This window comes from Palaemon carinicauda, chromosome 20, assembly GCF_036898095.1.
Source record: "Palaemon carinicauda isolate YSFRI2023 chromosome 20, ASM3689809v2, whole genome shotgun sequence".
NCBI classification, from domain to species: Eukaryota; Metazoa; Arthropoda; class Malacostraca; order Decapoda; family Palaemonidae; genus Palaemon; species Palaemon carinicauda.
Window position 1 is genome coordinate 40,938,235 of NC_090744.1, and position 24,906 is coordinate 40,963,140.

Here is a 24,906-nt window from a genome sequence, read left to right on the forward strand (position 1 = left end):
CAACCAACATTCTGGGAACTACCATACAATTTTCTTACAGAAAGGTGTAATTTATATCACAGCAACTGCTATCTATGCTAGAACTTTCATACTAAATTAAAAGTATTTTATCTACAATGACGCCTCTAACCGAACGTGAACTTTCCAAAGTCACAGTAAACCCGGATAACGGGGGTGGGATTCGAGGACGGGGCAAACAGACCCCGGTGATATTAAACAGCAACAGCAAAGTTCGCTGTTCATACACCACATGAATTTCTATTTATTCTTGAAACTAAAGCCACGAATGACAGCTCTCATATTTTAATGCCATTAGATATCATTGTCGTTATTAACGTGGGTGTATTGTAATATACTTCTTGGTACCTCAACAATTTTCCTTGTTTTCAACAACACGCGTAATTTTCGTCATGGATTTCAGTGTGCTGTGACAGTATTTTCATTAGAGGCGTGATAAAAACATCTCATCATAACAAAATAAACCTGAACAGGTTTCACAGACCGTTGTGTATGTTATTAGTAGAAATGTGGGAATTCGCAACGAATGTAAAATCGGAAACTGATATCGTCAAGACTCGCCTAACGCGATGTCAAAGCATGATTTTAAGGACAATAGCAATAATAACGTATACGATGTATAACGAAAAATGTCTAAAGATTATATAAACCCTAACACGTAACCGATGCAACTAATGTTTAAAGAGGGAAATGTAAAATGATTAAAACTATTATTATCAATACATGGCAACGATAACCAAACGCTGGAGTTCATGACGTCACTTTTCGTCAGTGTGTTTGTGACTCTTGTGAAGTTAACACCGTGTTGGATTACGCTCCTGCTCTATCTTGACTATACATTATTGTTAGGTAAGATAATTCAGATTTGTATAAGATTTTAGTGCATTTTATTAAAGTGGGTTCCTTGCATGACCACTGCAATTTGTATTTAGTGTTGTTTTAATTAAATATGTTGAAATGCTGCATACACCCACTCGAAAGCTGAAAAAGAAAATGGCGGACTAACTGCTGGGGCTCGGAGACTTTCCATTGATTTTTTTCTTCCTCATTTATTGTCATTTTCCTGTGGACGGTTTGTAGGTTGTAGTAAGTTCATATTGCGATCATGTTTAGTTGTTAAGTTATTATATCGATTGACATTCAAGATTTAACATTTTCCATTATTATTTATTGACTATTGCAACAACGCATTCAACGTAATCTTCTAACTTTAAAGTTGACAGTAAATGTAGAGGACAAATTTTGTGTGTTTATAATTATGTTGAACGTGAAATTTATACTATTAAAAGTTGGAGTTTGTTTAATAGGAATGGCTTGGTTTTTAACGAAACTCCGGGTTCCGTGGAAAAAGGGCATAACGGTTTTGAGCGTGTAGTGGAACTTTTCTTCTTCTTAGAACATATATTTATTTCTATTCCAGCAGTATTTCGTCAATGGAGGTGTCACTGTATAGTAAGTATGAAGGTGAAACTCTGTTGTTAGTAGTTGATTCAGTTTAATAGAACGCGTAAATCTAATAAATTCTGTATGCGGGGAGATGATCAGCTGGTCTGACTTACCCGTTAGAGCTACTCCCTCTCCCCCACCCGGGTCGCCTCCCTCTTTTCCCCCCTGCTCAGGGAGAGGTTTCTTCTCCCACGTTTGTCTCTCCCCTCCCGTCCCGTCCTTTCCCTTCCTCTTGTCAATTACTTACCCCCAATTCTTCCGACCCTCCATTCCTCAGACCCCCATCTCTCTCTCCTCTCTCTCTCTCTCTCTCTCTCTCTCTCTCTCTCTCTCTCGCTCAGAGCTCGCACATTGTGTGACGCCGTACATTTCTCATGCCATAGGAATAATGACGTAGTTTTCTTTTGTGAGTGTCATTTAGAATGTATGTGAACAGCGATGTATTTTGAGTAAAAGACTTCTTGTGTAAAGTAGCACGTTGCTTTGTTTTGGCGTCTGTGTTGCTCATTCCTTTCAGAGTGAAAAATAGGCGTGAGACAGGCTCGGTCCCCGCCGCTCTCTCTCTCTCTCTCTCTCTCTCTCTCTCTCTCTCTCTCGTTGTCGACTTATGAGTTCGTGTGGTGGTGTGGCCAGCCGTCTCTGAAGGGCCACCTCTCTTGTTCTGCTGGCCATTTGTAGAAACAACTGTAAAAATTTTATTACGCAGTGATGGTGGTAATTTTTTTTCTTTTTTTGGGGGGGGGGATCTATAGGTTCTGTTTGTTGTTTGTCAAATTTCACAAAAACCCAGAGTAGTGATTTTATTTCACTGTATTTCTCTACGTAGGTATTACATTGTTGACGTCCCAGTTAATATATGTATACATACACACATATATATATATATATATATATATATATATATGTGTGTGTGTGTAATATCATGTATGTATATATACATTCATACACGTGTATATTGTGTAAAGACATTCATGTGTAATACGTTCGTAAAGATATCGAACGACTAACGTGGGGACGCGTGTGTGTGTGTGTGTTTGTTGGGGCGAGACTTCCCTTCCATTTCAGCCACTTTACGAGCGTAACTGGCTGTGAAGAGCAGGGGATGATTATCCCCCTCCACAAGTCCATCATTCATTAAAATTGGGTGACGACTGGTGGGCAACTTTGATTATTTGTTGACTTTCTGTCGGCTGGGGAGGGTGTCTTTTGACCAGTAAGCTGTACAGTAAGTTTCAGGTGCTCTCACGGCGTTGATAATTTGGATTATTATGTAATTTTTGTTATTAATTTTCTAAATTGAGCATAACGTTTTTATTTTTCAAAAGTAATAAGATATAGGTAATGTAGTTAACCAATTGTCAAACATATTTTGGTAAATGTCACGTCGTGTTACGAAACAAAACAATGTAAGATTGATAAGGTGATCTACACAGTATTATACCACTATCTATTGAACTACACTTTCTGACTATTAAATCTAAAATAAATTGTGTGCAATGACTCAGCAAGTTGGCAGAACTGATCTTCCAATATATTTAAGAGATTCGCTATTTTATTATTACGTTATTGACTTAATATTACAAAAAAAAATATATATACATTGTGGAGCCAACAAATTACACGAGAAGTTACTGGTGGCTTCAGGTTTTTAGGGCTAAATGCACCTCGACTTTGGAGTTTATAGAGATTTTAATAAAAATGTGGCTTCAAGGTTGCATAACAAGCACCCACTTGACATTAGAAGGACTGATTGATGATATAAAGGCTTTTAAGAAGTGTATTTAATTTCAAAATGCAACACAACCTATGATTTGATAACTGGGATTACGCTGTATGACTCCAAATACTTATGAAGTAGACGACTAAAGAATCTAGTAGGTCTGGCAGGGCATAGAACGTCTTGTGTGTGTGTGTGTGTGACAGGCCCGGGGACAAAAACGTCTTTTAGGTCCTGCAGGGTACAGGGCTTCCGCCTGTGAGTGACAGAACCGGTAAAATAGCCCTTAGTGTAAAAAGTGTATTGGGCGTATTATTGCATACGATGTCTAGACCCCGATTTGCCTCCCTCATATTCTCCCTGTTGCTATGACCGTGACGATAGCAACCAACCAGGAGGACCACATAGCGTCAAGATATGTCAGATCATAGCAACAACACCCAGATTGCCTGGAGCTTATCTCAAGGGCCTCCGCCAAGAGATTAGCTCCGGGTAATGTGTGTGTTGTTGCTACGATCTGACATATGTTGCAACAAGCTTTGTGGTCCTCCTGGTTGGTTGCTTTCATCATTCATTATTACTTTTTTAATGAGAGGGATGTTGCATTCAAGGTACGTGCATTTTCAAGTTGCCACATTGTTAAACTTGTATAAGTACGATGGGTTTCATTTTACTTTTTATCTAGATTGTCGGTCAATCTAGATATTCTGACAAATTATTTTCTTACTGTCAATACCATAATGATAAGGGTAATGCCAGGTAGTAACCATTTGTTGGTTTTTCTTTTTTCATTTAGATAATTGTCGTAGGCTTTGTTGCTATTTGTCGCCTGTTAAGTTTCGCTACCTTTCATTTTATTCTTGGTAGTCTTAGAACTGTCATATTAACTGGAATCCTTGAACATTTCGTATTGTATACAGTATATTGGTAATATATATTTGATTTATAGATTCCTAGGATATGATATCTTAGCATCTCATTTATGTAGATGGTGACATCCTGATTACTTGTAACATTCTTTTGAATACTTGCATTGCTTATGATATACTAACTACTTATTACTCATTGTGATCTTGTATACATACATGTTTATAATAAAATCCTACCACTACTTATAAGTTTCTTTAATTAGTTGGATGCCGCTAGAGAGTTATGGGGTCCTTTGACTGGTCAGATAGTACTACATAGGACCCTTCTCTCAGATTACGGTTCTTTCCTTTTGCCTACACAGACACCGAATAGTCTGGCCTATTCTTTACAGATTCTCCTCTGTCCTCTTACAACTGACAACACTGAGATTATCAAACTATTCTTTTCTCAAGGGGTTAACTACTGCACTTTCATTCCAGTGGCTACTTTCCTCTTGGTAAGGGTAAAAGAGACTCTACAGCTATGGTAAGCAGCTCTTCTAGGAGGAGGACACTCCAAAATCAAACCATTGTTCTCTAGTCTTGGGTAGTGCCATAGCCTCTGTACCATGGTATTCCACTGTCTTGAGTTAGTTTTCTTGCTTGAGGGTACACTCGAGCACACTATTCTATCTTATTTCTCTTCCTTTTATTTTGTTAAAGTTTTTTATAGTTTACATAGGAGATATCTATTGAATGTTGTTACTCTTCTTAAAATATTCTATTTTCCTTATTTCCTTTCCTCACTGGGCTATTTTCCCTGTTTGAGCCCCTGGGCTTATAGCATCCTGCTTTTCCAACTAGGGTTGTAGCTTAGCATTTGATGATAATAATAATAACCCCCTTGATATTGATGCTTGCTTATAGTCATGACTCGGTATTCCCTAGTAATTTTCCATACCATTCTGGGCCCACATTAATCTCTAGTTTATTTTGAATGATTTGCTGCTGTGGTTGCCTTGGTCCCGTTAGAGTCCAACCATTTGATTTTGATATCCTCTCTCTCTCTCTCTCTCTCTCTCTCTCTCTCTCTCTCTCTCATTATGGTACTGCTGGGTGTTTTTTATGGTTCCGTAACCGATGCGGAATATAAGGGGGTAAACTAGAGAGTAAACACATACTATGTAGAGGCTAACGTAAAAATCGAACAGGGCAATGTTACCCCTCACAAATACGTGTGACCATTATTTATTAGATTGTAATGGACTCTGATTCAAGAACCGAGACATACAGGAAGGCATATATTGGAACGTCCCCAAATCACGATCTTCGAAAATACATTATGCAAATTGACTTGACAAAACATTCCATTGTCGTAATCTGTTATGGCTTAGCGTATATGTGATTTTAATATGTCGTGTCGTGTGTATAGATTGCTTCTTTGAACTGTCATTCTGCATCCCCTTTCTCCCGAGATTACATGTAACATTTAGTTGACCTCATTTTTATGAAAAAAAAAAAAAAAAATATGGTTCCCCAGTAGCGTGATAGTATAAATGGTAACCAACTGTATTATGCAATCCAAAGCGTTAGGATTGTTAAGCTTCACGCAAATTGCAGTCCTGGAACAAATGTTAGGAATCGTACCAGCTATTCTTAATTCCCAAACTTTGGTAAGTTGTAAATATTATTTGGTTTTGTTTTGCATGATTCCATTGCACGTCCTTGCATCTATGTTCAAAGAGAGAGAGGGTGGGGGGTAGTGTAGGGTGGTGAATTTGAGCAAATACTATGGCTTAAGTGTTGTTTACTTCATCAAACTGTACTCCCTCAAATCGGTAAGGGCTCTCCAAGGTAAAATATCCTTAAACCTTGTATGGTGTAGCCCTGTAACATAAAGGCTTTTCGGTCAAGTAGCTTTAACCTTAACGCGATTTGCCACCTGTAGGTGCTTAAGTCCTGATGCAAATGTAGTAATTGGAGTTTCCTAAGACTTGTGCAACTCTTATGACTTACTGCACGTAAAGGTATAACTGACACGGGAGTCAAGGCATTTAATTTCCATCTATTTAATAATTGACCACTTTAAATTGCTTTGTCTGGATCATCTTCTGTGTCTTGGGTTTGTGTGTACTGTATTGACCACTTTAAATGGCTTCGTCTGGATCATCTTCTGTGTCTTGGGTTTGTGTGTACTGTATTGACCACTTTAAATGGCTTCGTCTGGATCATCATCTGTGTCTTGGGTTTGTGTGTGCTGTATTGACCACTTTAAATGGCTTCGTCTGGATCATCATCTGTGTCTTGGGTTTGTGTGTACTGTATTGACCACTTTAAATGGCTTCGTCTGGATCATCTTCTGTGTCTTGGGTTTGTGTGTACTGTATTGACCACTTTAAATGGCTTCGTCTGGATCATCTTCTGTGTCTTGGGTTTGTGTGTACTGTATTCCAGTGTTGTAGGCTCATTTAGACTGGCTGTCAAGTGGTGTTTTGTCGGTTTTCATACGAATGTTAGAATTGGTGACCTTGTTCTCACATTGAAGTATATAATTTTATTATACTAGTGTTTGTGCGAGTGAATATACGCATGTACATATGTTATCCTCTGAGTTAATGTACATTTAATGAAAATAATTGACAAATTGCTGTTTCTCGTTTTGATATATGTAGAGTGAATGGTGTTTCCTGTATAATAACGACCTTCATCTGCAGCTGTATTTAGTAATTATAAATGGACAAATTCTTACATTTGCTCTTAGTTTCTCCCGTCAATGTGTTTAAGTAAATAGATGATTGTGTAGTAGTTTCTAATGATATTTAATTTTCCTTTTTAAATGTATCCCGTTCAGTGTGCTTACAAAAAGTACCTGTAGGCTATGTAGAAACTTTTATAATTGTAGGTTTTAAAGGTAATGGGCTGAACTCATTTTGCGCGAGAGAGAGAGAGAGAGAGAGAGAGGAGAGAGAGAGAGAGAGAGTTTTTATATGCCTTTTACTTCATGGGAACTTATTCCCAAATGTATACGTATTACATTTTATATTCTAATGATGTTATCTGAAAACATTTAAACAATTTTTCTATAATTGTTGTTTATACACCGTAATATATGTTAAAGTTTTATATTTAGCCCACTTCTTGGTGATCGAAAGTCACTATTCCCTTTTAAGCTATTAGCTTCTAAGTACTATTGTGCGTGTGTGATGTCTATCATTCACTTCTAATGCACATAATTTGTTGAGTCATTGAGACATAGCTTGGCATTGCCCTCTGAACTAGAAACATGGGTTTCCATGATTTGTTTGTTCCTATATTTCATTTCAATGAAAAATTGCAATTTTAGGAAAATGATCGTCCATTATGAACAAGGTCTTTTATTTTTCTCCATGAAATGTCTTTACTATTGTCCTGTTAAACGGGTTTAGCCACTTGTTTCTTTGCCAGATAACAGGTAATCTAAGATATGTGTTGTTTACGAATATTGTGTAGGATACATGGCACTTAGTTGAATTATTTAGCTGTCTGGGTATCTGCTGCTGAACTATAAACTAAGTTATCCTTTTGTCTGGGTAACTGAACGTAGATGCAAGGACGTATACAATGGAATCGTGCAAAACAAAACCATGAATATTTACAACTTTCCAAAGTTTGGGAATTAAGAATAGCTGGTACGATACCTGACCGAGTTCCAGGACTGCAATGAGCGTTTAGCTTAGCAATCCTAAACGGTTTGGATTGCATAATATAGTTGGTTACCTACCATAAAGCAACTGAGCTGTGCGTCATGGGTATGGTGTTTTTATACTTTTATCATTACTTGTACTTTATAAATATGCGCATTATTATTTATCATAGATTAAGGGCACTGTCTAATTTAATGGTTTGGCAATAGTCTCGGTCCACAAAAAGATTATAGGTCAATCAACATTTGAAAGTAAGCCATGTCATTTTCCTGAATCTTGATTGATAAGGATACCTATTAAGGTACCATGTTCTTGTGCCCCTATACTGAAGTTATTACTACCCTATTAATTGCTTAATTGTACTTCCAGTTAAACCTAGAATCGTATGTGATATTCAGTGCCCCCTTTTTCTTTGGTAACAAATCCTTGATACATATTGTGATTATACCTTGTTACGATGTGTACGTTCACGTGTGTTTGTTTGTGTTTTATATTACAGTACTTTTTTCATTTTCAAGGATTTCAGTGGTTCACTCAAACTTGTTAAAAGTTAAAGGATCATAATAGTAAGTCAAGTTAGTAGCTAACAGGACTGTCCACCCTGTTATAGATCTGTTTTGTTTTTATTCTTGTCCACGTTTGTACTTTTAGCACTGTTAAATGTGACCTATTGAAGGTTCTGATGGTTTGACTGAAAGTGTGTTAATACATTGAAGGAATTCTTTTATTATTGACACGGATGCTAACCAAACTTAATCTGATTTTACCTAAAACAAAAACAAAAAAAAACTGACCAATCCTTTCCAAGTATATTTTTCAAGTGCAGAAATTGTACGATTTAGCTGGGGTAGGCTTTAAAGCGCTGGTGTTCTGCCTTAATAAGTTACTCCAGTTAATGGCTTGGTAGAAAGGAGCCGGTAGTGAGTATAATGTTGAATTAGTATGCGTGTCAGTTAGTAATATACAGTATATAAGGGTCCATATCAGAAAGTTCAGTACCGATAGTTGCGACATGACCCATACCAGAAGACTGGTTCTCTTTCACTTAACTCTACTTCACGTGGTGTCTGAAGTTTGCCCTGGTTAATACGAGACATGATTGAATAGTGTTGCTTACCTCTCTTAACACCACGAAAGTGCTCTTTCAATCAATCAATTTTAGAATTACGTAGTTTTCTTGTTTGTGTGTGTGTGTGGGGGGGGGGGGGTTTACAGGAAAGGGATATATTATTTTTACAAGGTCTAGCTCCTCCTTGACAATCTTTTATAAAGTGCTAAACTACCATACAAGAAACTACCCCTTAGATTAGCCCTACTTCGATAAAGTTTAAAAGTTCAGATACCTTTCATCTCTGGTATGTAAAGTTACTAAACTTAAGAGGCTTTAATGAACCTCAAGGGTAAATAATAAGTGGCCTAAATTATATCCGGTGAAAATAGTAATTAAACTCTAAATGCTATTCGAATATTCCAAAAAATAAAAACTTCAAAATATGCTATGAATGTTCATCAGATGACAATACGTACAAGGAATGTGCAAAAAATACAAAGAAATGTGTCGACTGTAATCAACAACATGCTGTAGAACTTTAGTAGCTAAATGCCCAGTAAAAAAAGGCCCTAATTAAAAAGAAAATGCAGGATATAAGTCGAACAGGGTTGCAACAACCACTACAAACAACGGTAACAGCTACCAATATGGGGAATTATTAGACTAATGCAAATAGCCTTCTAAACAATACACAAGGAGTCACAAAAATTGAAACAATAACAATTCTATAGCAATAAAAACTAATGCTACGTTAAGGGAGCCTATATCTCTCAATAATAAATGACATGTTAGCAGATAACAATTCACCAATAATGCACTTCTCTGAAGAAACAATAGATAAGGTAGAAAATGGCACTAAGAGGAGCAAAAGAATTCTGGGCTGCCCAAAGGCAAGAGCCCGGGTCTTACACAAGGTAAGGCAATCTATACAGACAGACAGAGCAAAAGACAAAAGAAACGTACAAGCAGTGCGGGTAAATTTAAAGATTTTCAGCTTGTAAAGCATATGCAGGATTCCACATAATATAAAGAAAGTTCAGAAGACGACTCATAAGGTGAAGACTTCACACCCAGAAATTAACCTAATTCGGATTCAAACTCACCAATTCCTCCACCAGGAAATATAAGTAGTTTGCCAGAAACTGCATCAATCAGTAGGAGAAATACAAGACTCGCTACAAAGTTTCCCATGTCTCTCAAATTCTCCAAAACCCACAAGGATTAACTTGAGTATGATAAAATAATACGCCAGTAGCCAAGAACGCCCGAAATGAAAACTATAAGAAACATAAGAAATTTTAATTTTAAAACCATAAGTAATGTGTAATTTTACATTTGCGGTCAAACTACACTTTACATTACTCTTATTAATACTTAACTTTCACACTAATCCCTACCATTGTTTGTGAGCTAACTGCCTCCATTCTTCTTTCACCCACCGTTCCTATCGGCTAAAAAATGTAATTATTTAAAAAGAATAGGTTCCAGCCTCACTTAGACACGTGACAGCATTGTTTATTTAATGATGTTTGGTTGGCAAACTGGTGATAACCTATTAAGACCACCCGACCGAAAATCAAGTCGGAGGAGAAACGGCTGATAGGCCTTTTAGCTCCCGGCTGTAAGCAGGTGAGATTTTCTAATCGAAGTCTGCCGGCCTTCCTTCGTCTGTAACGAACCTTTCATTCATTTTTTTTCGACTTTCCGCCACCGGATCAATAACAGATGAACCTACCATAAAGCAGTGTTTGGCAATGAGATTTGTATTTTGTTTCAAGAAGGTCTCATCTATTTCCTTTTGGGGATGTAATTAAGAAACGGCTAATCTTAGTTTACCAAACGTTCAGCTGGGCTAGTCAAGATAGAGACGACTGGCGAAATGTAACCGAGGCCCTTTGCGTCAACAGGCGTAGGAGATGATGATGAAGCTTAGTGAGTGTTACTTTAAAATCTCTAAAACTGCTGGGTCAGGAATGATTTACCATGTGAAAATGCATCCTTAAAAAGAAGTAAATACTGGTGTTGAAACCATGGCACGAGGTGGTGGGAACAAAAATGTGACCATTAATGGTTCAAAGTTTTCCGAGGAGTATGTACGAAAAATCCATCAAGAAAAAAACAGGGTTCCGGCGTGTCACTCCCATTATGATGTAACAATGCACATGTAATGCAGATGGGAGTTTAATTAAACCATGGCTCCAGGAGCTTCAGTAGGAGTCCATACTTTTCAACTGGAATACTTAAGAATTTTTTTCCACTTTAGATTGCATCAAGATGACTTGGATGACCTGTAACTCGTGAATTTTTAATATAAATTAACTATATAACAGGCCTGGGTTCAAAACTAAATGCAAACCCACATTCTAATCGATTTAGTTAAGTTATATATGAAAATGTAGATATCAGATATACTTTATATATATACTGTATATATATATATATATATATATATATCAACAAGTGTTTTAAGGGTGAAATTGCAAGCCTTGCCGTGTTTACTAACCTTAGCAAATACTGGTCCTTATCTCCAGCTGGGGGAAATTGGTAGCTGGTTGGGGGAGAGATCTACTACCAACAAAACTTACGACAAATGTTATACCTGCTAACACCATGGTGTATATATATTATATATATATATATATATATATATGTGTATATATGTATATATATATATATATATATATATATATATATGTTACAAAAACAAATACAGATGTTTTAGTCAACTGCAGAACAAAGGCCCCAGATATGTCAATTCATGTCTGGAGTTTGGCCAGTTTTCATAGCCATGCTGGCCAGTAAGTATTGGTGAGGGGGGGATTTTCGTCTAATCGCTCACAGCAAACCAACCTAGTATCACCCATACTAGAGCCTAGCTGATCATGGCGATATACAAACCGTTTAACTACGTTAATGTATCCCAAATCTCTCTCTCTCTCTCTCTCTCTCTCTCTCTCTATATATATATATATATATATACACACACACACATATATATATATATATATATATCAGCAGACGCTAAAGTCACAACGAGACTCATCATTGCAAGAAAAAAGTAGTAGGAAATACCAATGGAACTCCTTCCCCCTTTTGTGGTTTGTTGACAGAACCATTAATTGAAAGATAATATCGCCTTTGGGTGGCGAATGTTGACTTGGACTCCGCCTGTTTGGGACCTCCATTTCTGCATTTAATTTTGGTTCTCGGTCTCTCTCGATGCTCCTCGCTGCATGACACCCGTTTCATTTCCAATGGCTTCACCTATCCTAAGAATGTATACCATGAAATGTGACATTTCATGTGACCTTTCCTGATTCCTTCATGATTTGATCGTGGCTGGATGTTGGGTGCATGTGTAGATGCTAAAATGAAGGGTGCTACTTTTGAAGAAACCCAGTTTTTTCAATGCTAGAAAACCTGATGATTGAATTGGCTCTCATTCTCTCCTCTCTAACATTGAAAATAGCTACTACTGGTCATTAAAGGTTGCTTCTTTAAAAACCAGTTCTTCAGTATTAGGAATTTAATTAATTCAGAATTGAATACAGAGGTTTAATGTTTGTTTCTTTCTCTCTTTTTGAGATAGAGAGAGCTTGAAATCTCGGTATTCATTCTGAATTAAGGTTTTCTAGAACTAAAAAATGGTTTAAAAAGATAACCTTTACTCATGAATAGTAGCCGTTTACAATGTTAGAGAAAACGATAGAGAATGAGAGATATTTGATTTACATTCATTAAGTTATCTAGTAATGAATAAAAGGTTTATAAGAGTAGAAACCTTCAATTGTACAGCATACAGAAGCTATTTCAACGGTAGATATATTTGCACGCAAAACCCAACCACGATGAAAATCATCAAGTTCGGACCTCGATGAGGTAATCCCTTCCTTTGATAATGTGGAAACATTCAACAGGTACCTCTCGCTAACTCTCAAAGTAACAAGGGTCTCCTTGTCCGCTTTGCAGTATCATTCTTAATTAAATGGTGTAATCCACCCCCACCCACCCCCGGGTTCTCTGAGCGATGCCAGCATGCTCAGCATTTGCATAAAATTAAAAAGTGTACGATATGATTTGTAATATTTTTGCTTTCTCATTCTTGCAATGCAGCCGGAACTCGTTTGCATATGACCTTGTTTTCGCGTCAAGGTTAAGTTCACCCAATCATTTTATGCTTGTGTATATAAAAATAGAAATATGTTTAAAGTGGTTTAGAATATCGTACCTACACAAGGTAAAAAAATCGGTGCAAAATAAGCGTAAATCATTATGAAACCTAGAGTGAAATCGAACCTCAATTATACACTCTTTTACCTTGTTTACAAGGATATTTTGCACATTTACATACAGAGACTATATGCATACATGTATAAGCTGAAGCTTAGAGAGAGAGAGAGAGAGAGAGAGAGAGAGAGAGAGAGAGAGAGAGAGAGAGAGAGAGAGAGAGAGGAGAGAGAGCCTTACCTTATTGCCTTATTCTATGTTTGGGTTCCCCCAGGTCCCTCAGTGTGAGGCACCTCGTATATCCACCTGATAGTTGCTAATACATCTTTCGGTGTATTTTGCATCTTCCAGTCTTGGATGGTCTGGGATGCATCTAAGGTATTTATCGAGCTTATTCTTAAACACATCTACGCTCACTCCTGGTATGTTTCTTAGATGAGCTAGCAGCGCATTAAATAGTCGCTGCATTATCGATGCTGGTGCGTAGTGGATTAATGTCCTGTGCGCCTTCCTTAGTTTTCCTGGTATAGTTTTGGGCACTATTAATCAACCTCGGCTTACTCTTTCTGATATTTTTAGCTCCATGATGTTTTCAGTAATTCCTTCGATTTACTTCCATGCTTGTATTATCATGTAGCGTTCTCTTCTAATTTCATAATGGTAAAATTAATGTTATTTCCAGGGTTTCTTGCCTTTGAATTGTATCCCCTATAATAGGCAAGAGATACTGATTGCGACATTAATAAAATAACAATCATCACTAATATACCGGTTAAAGCTATCTTACAAGAGTAGTTTAGAATTATTATGAGTTATAATCTTGCCAACAGTAATGATTAGTAGTAACGTTATCGAATTTTTAGTTTTGTCAATGATTGGAGGTGATGATTAATATATTTTTTTATTTGTAAATGATCTATAATAACAGTGATAAATTATTAACAGTTAGTAACGGATGTGTGCTTTTTAATCATGGGCTATTTCGTACTATTTTTTTTTCTTTTTTTTTGTCAAAATTTTTATCTTACATTGTTTCCTCTTCATTTATGGGGTCCTGTTCAACCACGAGCTGGTGAAAATTTCTCTCTCTCTCTCTCTCATTCTCTCTCATCTCTCTCTCTCTCCTCTCTCTCTCTCTCTCTCTCTCTCTCATTGCCATGCCATTTTTCCTCTTTCTCTCTCTCTCTCTCTCTCTCTCTCTCTCTCTCTCTCATTGCCATGCCATTTTTCCTCTTTTCTCTCTCTCTCTCTCTCTCTCTCTCTCTCTCTCTCTCTCTCTCTCTCTCTCTCTCTCTCATTGCCATGCCATTTTTCCTCGTCACTCCAGTCGCGACCTCTCCCTCGCCCCTCCATCGTCCGTTTCCCGACTTGTTTATGTATCAACCGCAGTAATAATTGTACCCAATTAACATCTGCTAGATGTATATCTATCTCTTAATCCCTTCTGTTTACACTACTGACTATTGGGGCTTATCCCTAACCCACTCTCCCCGCCTCTCTCTTACAGCTCCTGTGATCAGGACCCGCTAATCTGCGATACGTCTCCCAGCTCTTTGGTATATTCTTAAACACCCTTGTGTTAATTACTATAACCCCCCCCCCTCTCTCTCTCTCTCTCTCTCTCTCTCTCTCTCTCTCTCTCTCTCTCTCTCTCTCTGGATACACGTTAAGCAAAGCTGATTTCAATGTTGACCTTGTGCATACGCATACAGACATGCAATTGCATTGAGATTCTCATCATAAAGGGGATATCTACAGTATACTAACATGTCATTTGTATTCGTGTAATGTTTAGTTTTGCCATTGTTTTAAATCTATATATGGGACCTGATAAAAATTAAGAATTTATATAACAATTGCCATTCAATTTGTTCATATTAGGGACATTTTTCATTCAAGTTATACAGTTTAGAAGTCATTTATGCAACTGATCTTATAGTTATCTCAGTTTTGTCTTTATTTTAGGTGGGAGGGGGCAATATAAGTAATTTTTAGTCATTTAGTTTTTTTAACTGGTTGTGCTGAACATTGTTGGAAGTATTTTCACATACTGTTGACGTAAAGTTTCAAATGTCTATTATTGTGATAGTTTGCATTAGCAGTATAATAGACGTGATTAATGACTGTCAGTTAAGATGATATCCATACACACACACGCACTCTCTCTCTCTCTCATATATATATATATATATATATATATATATATATATATATATATATATATATATATATATATATATAAAATCTCAAATAGAGGTGGTTGGTATATGTATAGTTAGTAGACCGTTGCGGGGTCGCGTGTACGGGAGAGAAAGAGATGAAGACGAGAAAAATAGTGTCAACTGCACTGTATATCGCCAAAAAAATGTACTTGATGAGGTAACCCACATCTCTTCGTCGCGAAAACCTCCATAATTTTTACTCTCTCTCTCTCTCTCTCTCTCTCTCTCTCTCTCTCTCTCTCTCTCTCTCTCTCTCCTGTGGGAGCCACGTAGGGATGGCCGCATGTAGAAAGAGCGAAGGCTCACACATACAGAGGGAGCAAGTAGAGATGAGCTGGGGAGGAGAGTGCGCCTGTGATAGACCTGCTTGGGACGAGATTCGATACTCCCTCCACCCTTCCCTCGGCGAAGCCTACTTTCACAATTTTGGTCGAAAATCCTGTTTTTGAAAGTGTAAATACAGGCTCTATAAGATTTGTATTTGAAAGTCCACTTTTTCTCTTCCTTTGAGCGGATATATATGGTACCGAAGAACATCCCGTCGGTGTGCAGAACTGCAGAAAGTGGTCGTTTAATTTGTCATGAAGAAACGTGGCTACCGTCAAATAACGATGCTTTCTCCTACAGGAGAGTTGTTGCCTTAGAAGATTCATGACGCCCCACCGTTCCAAGGAATTGGTTTCCGATTTAAGTGGAGGTTTCTTTGTTTCGTGTGGTTTTCGATACCTTTGATTGGGGGCCTCTGGCTGGTTCGTTCATGTGTTTGTGTCTTTGGAAGGTTTCTTTCGAAGAGACGTAATTAATTCCTAGAAATTTAAGGTGGGTGGAGACTCGACTTGTTAGATTCATTGCTGATTAAATAAACGATCAAATGATTTGATGCTATAGATTCATGATTTGATTTTCTGTGTTAGCTGGAGTTGAACGGTGAGAGAAAAGTTTATATCTTAGATGTACTGCGCATCGACTTTGGTGTCTCTACCATGGTGATATTAGTCTGCGGTTTGGAGCTAATATTGTCCCCAAATGGATGGTGTGGATCCACCCCACCCCCTATCTTTCTCCCATGCCATGACTAAGTAAGGTATAATTATGATCCCAGGTGTGATGATACTCTGTGGTTGTTCCACAACACACCCCTCCCTCCCCTCCCATGGTGGAACGGATAGGGACTGGGAACATTTTCCAGCAGGATGGCAGCTAGGCCTCCCGGAGCTGCTCAACGTTGGGGATGGCGAGAGAGAATTAACTCTCTCTCTCTCTCTCAGAGAAGTTTGGTTCTGTACATGGAATACAGTTGAACGATGGTCATGGTATTGACTTGAGCGACGTCCCGAACGCGAATGTTGGGAGATGTTTTGTTTTTTGTTTTATTTTTGGGGAAAGGAAAGAGGCTCCCATAAATGACCCCCTCTCTCTCTCTCTCTCTCTCTCTCCTCTCTCTCTCTCTCTCTCTCTCTCTCTCTCTCTCTCTGGCTTTGTATCAAGAACTGTTAAAAGTGTTGCTTACTGTTCCAGACGGACGCGCTCCATTGATTTATGTGACCCCTGTGAGATAAGGGGAGATTGAATTAGATCAGCAAAGTGCTCGAAAGTGATGGGTAATTCGACTTCCCATTCAGGAGGGTAAGAATAGCATTTGAGAAAGAGGGAAAAGGAAGATTAAAGAAAGGAAAAGGTCACGATACTTAAAGGAAGATGTTGGGTTTGTCGCTTTATGTTGGGCTGTCTGGCTGTGCTCTTTAAGAAAACAGTGGGTTGGGAAATCGGGTTATAGGCAGTGTCAAAATATAGCCTCGCCTCGTCCCCTTGCTGCATTTTCCAAAATTCTGTCAACAAGTAAGAATGTGCGAGCGGTTTCAGTGTTAATAATAACCATTGCTTCGGCTTTCCAAGTTTTCCCGATTACAGAATGCAGTTATGATTCGGGTACTGTATGAACTGTACTGATACTATTGTGTAATACAACACAGTAATTAGAGTTAATTTACACTATTGTACCGATTATGTAACAGAATGCCATACAAGTGTATCCAGGTAAAATGGATTGGTGCCATTGTTATAGTATGTCCTTTGGTATTCCAGTCTTCTCCCTAAATTGGTTTAGTTTGCCGACTACAAAATCCACCCGCTTATTTAGTAAATAGCAAATTTCATTGCTCGATATTTATTGCCCCGATAGGGTTACATGTATTGACAGCTCTAATATTGTCACGATGACCTTTTGGAAAAATGACGAGTTCCTCTTGTATCACTGAATGTCGTTGCAATATGCAACAACTTGACGTTTAAAGGTCGCTCATGAATGGCAGAGGCTAGGGACAGGACAGTGTCCTAGAGACTGGCCATCAAAGCTTGGACCGGGGATCGCCAAGCAATGGCTGCTGATAACTCAGCAGGTAGATTCATAGGCTCCTCAAAACCCCTCATCAGTTGCTCACAAAAATGATAAGGTTGCAGAAACTACTAGTAACTATCGAGCCTGAGCGAGTCAAGAACCCCAGTCTAACATATTGACAGGCAGGGATGTTTGCAATAGGCTACCACAACACTTGACATTAATTATTGTGGCCCTTATTCATGTGGTTATGCAAAATCTGATATCTAAGTCAAGAAAGTACTCCTCTCCTACTCTCTCTCTCTCTCTCTCTCTCCTCTCTCTCTCTCTCTCTCTCTCTCTCTCTCTCTCTCTCTCTCTCTCTCTCGTACACAGTGAATGGCAAATTTGTTATGTAACTGGTAAATATGAAAATGAGTGTTTATATTGAAATCATATTTTCATTCGTGGGTTGATGCTTGATGTGGGTATAATTTTGGAAGTGAACTCTGGATTTGAAATTTTATCTCCAGCGTGGCATTAAATGTATTAACTTGTTCTCTAAACCAGTAAATGGGAGTTTATTTCAATGTTAATTGCCAAGGTAATTAATAATATGGACACCGAAGATCGGAAAAAGACTCGAGTGAATTTGGAAATGTATAGGAAAAAATTCTTCAATGGAAGTAAAATGAAACTTGAAATAATTAAAACAAATATAACACAAGAAAATTAATTAGTGCATCGTGTGCGAAGTTACGTAAAGGAATAAACAAAGTGATAGAACAAAATCAGTATACTGTAGCCTATGTAGGCATTTTTTTTGTGAATAAACTCTGTGATAAATTGGAAATATAGCTTAAAATAGTGAGAAATTATAATTCATATTTCAACTTTTGTCTGCAAAAATTGACAGTGACTTAAAAAAAAAACAAGAAACTGAAAAATGTAAGTGTTCGTGTTCGCTTGATAAACGGGAAAATAACGACAGTATCTTGTGGTGAGTAAAGTTTCAGTAGAAAATATAAAGCAATGGAAATATTTACTTTGAAGTAAAATCAAAGTGCAAAATCGAGTTCTATTTCAGTCATCTTTGAAAATACCAATTGTAACCCAATAATATTGGTTATTAAAAAAAATGCAGGTGTTCTCTCGAATAGGAGGAAGACGACGGCAAATACCTGAATTAGGTAGTTGGAATGATCTACCATTCCGCTTTGAAAGAACATTGATAAAAATAAAAAGCATAAATTGAATAAGAGAACTATAATCTTCTATAGTGTAGATTTTTAATGTATTTTGCTATTGTACTTGTGAGAAATTCAGGGTAGTTTTTTATGTGTTAAAAAATTACCATCACTGTAGTAACCTTCGTTTTTATATCACTGGATTCTAAACAGCTGTCCAGTCAGTGTTTTATTAATATGGTATACGTAAGTTGCAGTTCGTCGAAACCGTATATTGTTTCAGCACGTAAATGCTTGGACTACATATGTTGCTTTACACCTGTTAATGTGCTGCTGTTTTTGTTTTAGTCTATTGTTTGTCCTTGCTACACACACACACACACACACACACTTCAAAGTTCCTGTATCGATGGATATATATTACAATAGAAAGTCTGTAATACTCAAGTGGCGTTGTCTACTTGGTGATATATCACGAAAAAGGATTTTCTGGGTGTCGACTTATTTTCGGGAAACATATTTATGGGATGGGTTCCAGTTTCTGGTTATCTACAAGTCCAGAGAGATGTCAGGAGCCAGTTCATGAAGATGGAAAGGGACCCTTTTGTTTTTGTGACCTGTGTGTTCAATAAAATGAATTTAAAGGTTCGATAATTTCCGAGATTTTAAAACAAGCCTGATGCGAATGACCATGTAAATTACATCTTCATGTAAGCTATGTATCTTTTGTATCTGAACTACTTCCGTTCCCTCCGCTTTTTCCCCTGGATCACTGTGGGAAAAAGGGTCAGGGCTCATATTCGGGCTATTTTTTTTTTTTTTTTTTAATCTTCTCGGTTATGTTCTTTGCTGTGTATGACATTTGGTAGAATTTATGCCTCATTCTATGGCCTAGATAAATCACATATTGGTACCATCTTTTGACTTTGATTTTTCTTTAGATGAAAGTTTTACTGATTCAGGTAGTTTTTAATACTCACTCACTCTCTCTCTCTCTCTCTCTCTCTCTCTCTCTCTCTCTCTCTCTCTCTCTCTCTCTCTCTCTCTCTCTCTCTCTCCCCCTCCTTTCACTGGGCATATGAGCTTTCTATTCACTTCGAAGGGAAAAAAACAACAGTGTAGTATCCTTTATTTCGCCCCCTTTTAAGAATTTTCTACTTTTTTTTAGGGAAGAGTTGACGGACCATTTTTTTTTATCCCCACTTTCACCAAGCTCTCTTTTTTCATGCCTGCATATATATGAATTTTTTGTTTTATTTTTTTTCCGGAATGCTGTTCTCCTTCCTAAATTTCGGAAATAAGCATTTCTTTATTTACATTTGCATATTTTTACTAAATTTCTCACCCACTTTAATGCTTAACTAGCTGCATCTTCCCTACTTTGGAATTCCTTCTTCCCTACCAAGTGTTTTTCCTGCTCTTCCTGTGTTTCCCGTTTATTTTCCTCTCCCTCTTCTGCCCTCTTCACCGCATAGGCCATTCACACATACTCCATTTTGCCTAATCCTTTTTCACATTTCTCCTTCCACTTTTTTTTCCCTCTCCCCTCGTACTCTCTTTTGCTCGCACTCCCTTTTCGTCGTTCTGACCATCCCGAGCATTCAATGGGGGTGAGTGAGACGGTTCACAAAAAAAAAATCTTCCATTGTTACGAGACTTGCCAGGTATATGAGAGAGAGAGAGAGAGAGAGAGAGAGAGAGAGAGAGAGAGAGAGAGAGAGAGAATTTGATCTTTACTTTTTTATAAATCATATATTTAATCTTATGTTTACATATGAAAAACGAATAGCATTTTTGGTTCATTTTGACGCCTTTATATCTTCAGTCTTATCTACAATTGTTGCCAGCAAACTTCTTCAACGTAAACTCTCATGTGATAAAAGGATTATCTGGTTGGCATACGGTAATCAAAACATTTTGGGAGCTGTTGGCCTTGGTTGCACATTGGTAAATATCGTTTCATTGTTGGTATTAGTAGAAATGTTTAAGCAGTGATTGGGATTTAGGATCAATTTTAGATGTATGCGGGAAATAGCCGGTGGATCTCTTCAATAAAAAAAGCTTTAATTAAAAAAAAAAAAAAGCAGTAGGATGGGAATAACCTTTCCTCGCTTACCCTTCAGTCGTCAATATTTTTCACACACATCTCATATGAAATGCGTCCTCCCTCACACAGCCTACCGACGACTGGTTCCGAGCTACCTTACTCGTGTTAAGGGGGAGTTTATTCAGCGTGCCGGTGCCCACAAAGCATCCCTACAATGGTGTGCATCATGTGGTCTTAAAGGGCCCCGTGGATTATTTCGTGAAGCGCCCCTGGGGTTGAAACGGGACGGCAAGACCAAGGTCAAGGGCGAACCGGAACAACGGCGGACGCTGCTGGGTGCTCTCACTTCTCCTCTCCTCCCCTTTTCTCCCCCCCCCCTCCCCCTTCAGCAGAGCTGCAGAAAATTTCCGCTAGTCATCATAATCGGCGTTGTTGATACGCACCGGAACCTTCCAGGGTCTTTTACCTCTGCTGCGTAAAGGGGGAGGTGGTGGAGGGTTTGGAAAGAATGTTTGATGTGATATTTGTCATAAGAATGGTGTGAGAGGACCAGATGTCAGAAGCAGGTTATGATAACAAGGTTAAGAATGTAGTAGTTTTTTATGGTTGTTAATTTGATTATCCTTGCATCTGTATTTCTTGTTGGATGAAGTGAAAATTACGAAGCCTCAAAGAGCATGGAGAGTAAGAAAGGGTTGAGAAGAATATTGTAGTAGAATTTGGTATTTCAAAGTTGAACTACCTCACGAGACTATAATTTCGTTTGAATCTTCGTTTCCCTGCAAGTCAGAGGGAGGGGGAAATGTAATAATCCCTTTCACCCCATAAGCGCCTAAGGCCTAAACTGATTTTTCCCTCGAATTTAAATTTCCACAGAAAATGCTTCTGCAGGATTGAAAACGTTTTTCTTCATATTATTTGATAAAATGTTTTTCTCCAAACTATTCAACTATATCTTCTCCCAGACGATTCTTCTTTACTCATTCCGTATTGATAGCATTCTTTTTATGGTTTACCTTGTGCTATAGAAAGTTATTTTTATCACAAATGATGATAATTCACAAAATTCTTTCACGTTTACTAGAGATGAACATTACTGTTTGATCATTTTTTTTCACCCAAAGTAATTTTGGGGGAATTATCTCTCTCCCTCTTTTCTCAGCAGCTTTTTAGGGGGAGGAGCGAGTCTTGGTGCCAAAGAATTATTGATGCGATGACGTAGACAGGAAAAGTCTACAGCCTCCTCATCTGATCGTCCAGTTCATTGACGTTGAAAACTTTGTTTCTTTGTCTTGTTAGATTTTGGAGGAAATTTGTTTAGTTTTGGGATGGAACGTGGCTGCCAGAAAATCTCTCTCTCTCTCTCTCTCTCTCTCTCTCTCTCTCTCTCTCTCTCTCTCTCTCTCTCTCTCTCTCTCTAATCAAAATGTTTGGAACTGAAGTAATGTTTTGTTGAAAGTATTTGTCCAAGTCTAGAAATCTTATTTCATTTTGATGTGACATTTCATGTTTTTTTTTTTTAAATGGTTGAACTGACAATGAAATCTAAATTTCTTTTACGAGGGCAATCTAAGTATCTGGATATATTTAAATTTACGTTTTTTTTTCAACATGCTATATAGAAAATAAGTTCTTTGTAATAAGGTTTAATTTGGTGTGTACTTGGAGAGTAAAATCATATATTACTCATTATTTCTTGGAATGTCATCCGTGATTATGTTTAAGAGTTGCATTAGATGATCCATTCTTTGTCTGTAAGTTGGAAGCTTTAGTTTTGTTGGACAACTTTAGTGTTAATTTAGTAACAAAGCGAATAAAGCTATTTGCTTAGCTCGATTCGTACTACTATGAAGTGATTGTTTATTAATTATGGGGTTATAGTCACAACTTGAAGTTATTAGGACCATGGGGAGTTAAAGATTTATAAGTTTCCAAACTTATTTGAGGAAAATGGGGTAATTGTACACATCATCTGCAAGTGTTTGATTTTAAGGGAAGTTGGACTTGCATGGTTTTTTCATGATGTTCCTTCAGGCTGTACATACTTTATTTTTTCATAAGGTTGAGAGTGTTTTTTTATGCACGGGGACACTAGTTTTTGCAACCTTTTCGATATTTTGAGTTACATACTTTCCAATGCTAAAGCTTCAAGTACGTCATAGTCCGTGTTACAAACTTAATAAGATCAAGGCAGTTCAGAGAGGCGTGCAAACCATTGCGTCGCTTCTTGAAAATCTTAAAAAGGGCCGAAGTAAACTTAAAAGAAAGCAAAGGCCAAAGCTTTATGTAATAATGATTAAAACATCCGACTGACACCTGAGTTAGAAAAAAAACTATATCCTCGTGATTGTTTAGTCTTACCTGTCCCTCGAGGGTGGAATAGGGGAGTTTGTTTATATAAAGTAAAGCCGCCATTGAGGTGGTTAATATGACTGTGATGCGTGTGTTCTGACTTTTATCTGTGATTAAGATCATATTGCTTACATGTTTAATCGTAGGTAAAGTTTCTTATTCAACACACGTATTCTATAGACCTTGGGACAGAGTTTTTGAATTCCATGGCTTGTGTTCATTGTTCTTGAAGTGAAGTCTCATATGAATTAATACAGAGAGAGAGAGAGAGAGAGAGAGAGAGAGAGAGAGAGAGAGAGAGAGAGAGAGAGAGAGAGAGAGAGAGAGAGATGAACTGCCACTATTTCGTGACGTCTGTTGCACTGAGAAGGTAGAGTTCATTCTATGGACTGACTTGAAGGGTTTGGGGGGGGGGGGGTCTGTTGGGCTGGGTGTGATGTTTCACGAGCAAGTCGCCGACGCGTAACTGGAGGTCAGAGTAATTTAGAGAAAGTCACGGAATTGAAATTTCTCCCGCGAGCGTTGGTTGCAGAGTCTTACGACTTCTCCATTTTGTTGTTGTGGTTCGTGGTGTAATTCTGCATATATTATCATTGTTTTTGTCACTAGGATCGTAGTGTTTCAATTCTTAGTTTGTGAATTATTTAAAAAAAAAAATAGAATTTCTTTGGCATACTGCGTTGTGCCTATCAGGAGTTTTATCAAAAAAGTCTTGTCAGATGTAATATGTAATTTAATTCTCTATTTGAGGTTGTTTATTAAAAATATCTTGAATTGTCGGAGTAATCATTAAGCATCACTTACTGAATTGGCCGTTATGTGCGAAAACAAATATATTTTTCCATTTGCTTCATTTGATACTTTCAAAATTGATAGAAAAGAGTAACGTTAGTTCACAGATATTAATATTATCATTAAATCGTTGTGTACTTGCATACATGATAACGGTCAGCAGTGTAAGTGTACTGCATAATCACCAGCAGTAGTAGCTGCAGAAGCAACAGTAACAGCAGCAGTAGCAGCAGCAAGTGTGGAGTGTTTGTAGCGGGGGAGTTGAATGTTCCGTTAGCTGTTGCTGCTGCTAACGCTACCGTATGTTGGTTGGCCTCCCAACCTCACCTCGGTCTCTGTCATCATCTCCCTCATCACCATTGCCATCATCATCATCCTCATCCCGTCATCTCTCTCTCTCTCTCTCTCTCTCTCTCTCTCTCTCTCTCTCTCTCTCTCTCTCTCTCTCTCGTATGCCGTTCGTTCCCTCCGGTTCTGGCGCTGTTTGTGTCACCGGAGGCGTCAGTCTGCCGAGCACCAGGAAATAAGGAGAAAATTGGGGGAAGAAGGGGGAGGGGATTGTGGAAAATTAATGGGGGGTGGAGGGAAGATTTGGGGGATGGGGAAAGATTATTTTTTTCTTGTGGAAGGAATGCGAAAATGGAATGAAAGTTGAGAGAGGGGGAGATATCGGAAAAATAATTGGAAAATCGATGATAGAAAAAAAAATAAACAATTGATTTGTGAAAGACATTATTGTGTTCCCAATACAGTTGAATATTGTATGTAGATTTAAGGATTGAAGTAGTGTAATAAAAAAAAGGAAGCCTGGAAGTTTTCTCTGAAAACTCAGACTGTGTTGATTTAGCCAAGGAGGTTAGATTATCTTATATCTCCATTCCCCCTATACGCAAGGGAATCCTCCTTACGCCATTTAGATCATGTTTGCGATTTCTTTGTGGTTACAATATTGAAACTACGAATCTTTCTTCCACTCGTGAGTTTACTCGATCATGATAA

The 24,906-nt window shown here is 37.8% G+C and overlaps 1 protein-coding gene across 1 annotated transcript in view; it reads left to right on the plus strand.

Annotated features, from left to right (window-relative positions):
* Window positions 1-788: 788 nt before the first annotated feature.
* Window positions 789-24,906, plus strand: part of LOC137660297 (mucin-2-like) — a 38,847-nt gene continuing 14,729 nt past the window's right edge. Inside the window, exon 1 of the mRNA XM_068395088.1 lies at window positions 789-867. The gene's annotated coding sequence lies outside the window, so the exon portion shown is untranslated. The remainder of the gene's footprint in view (window positions 868-24,906) is intronic.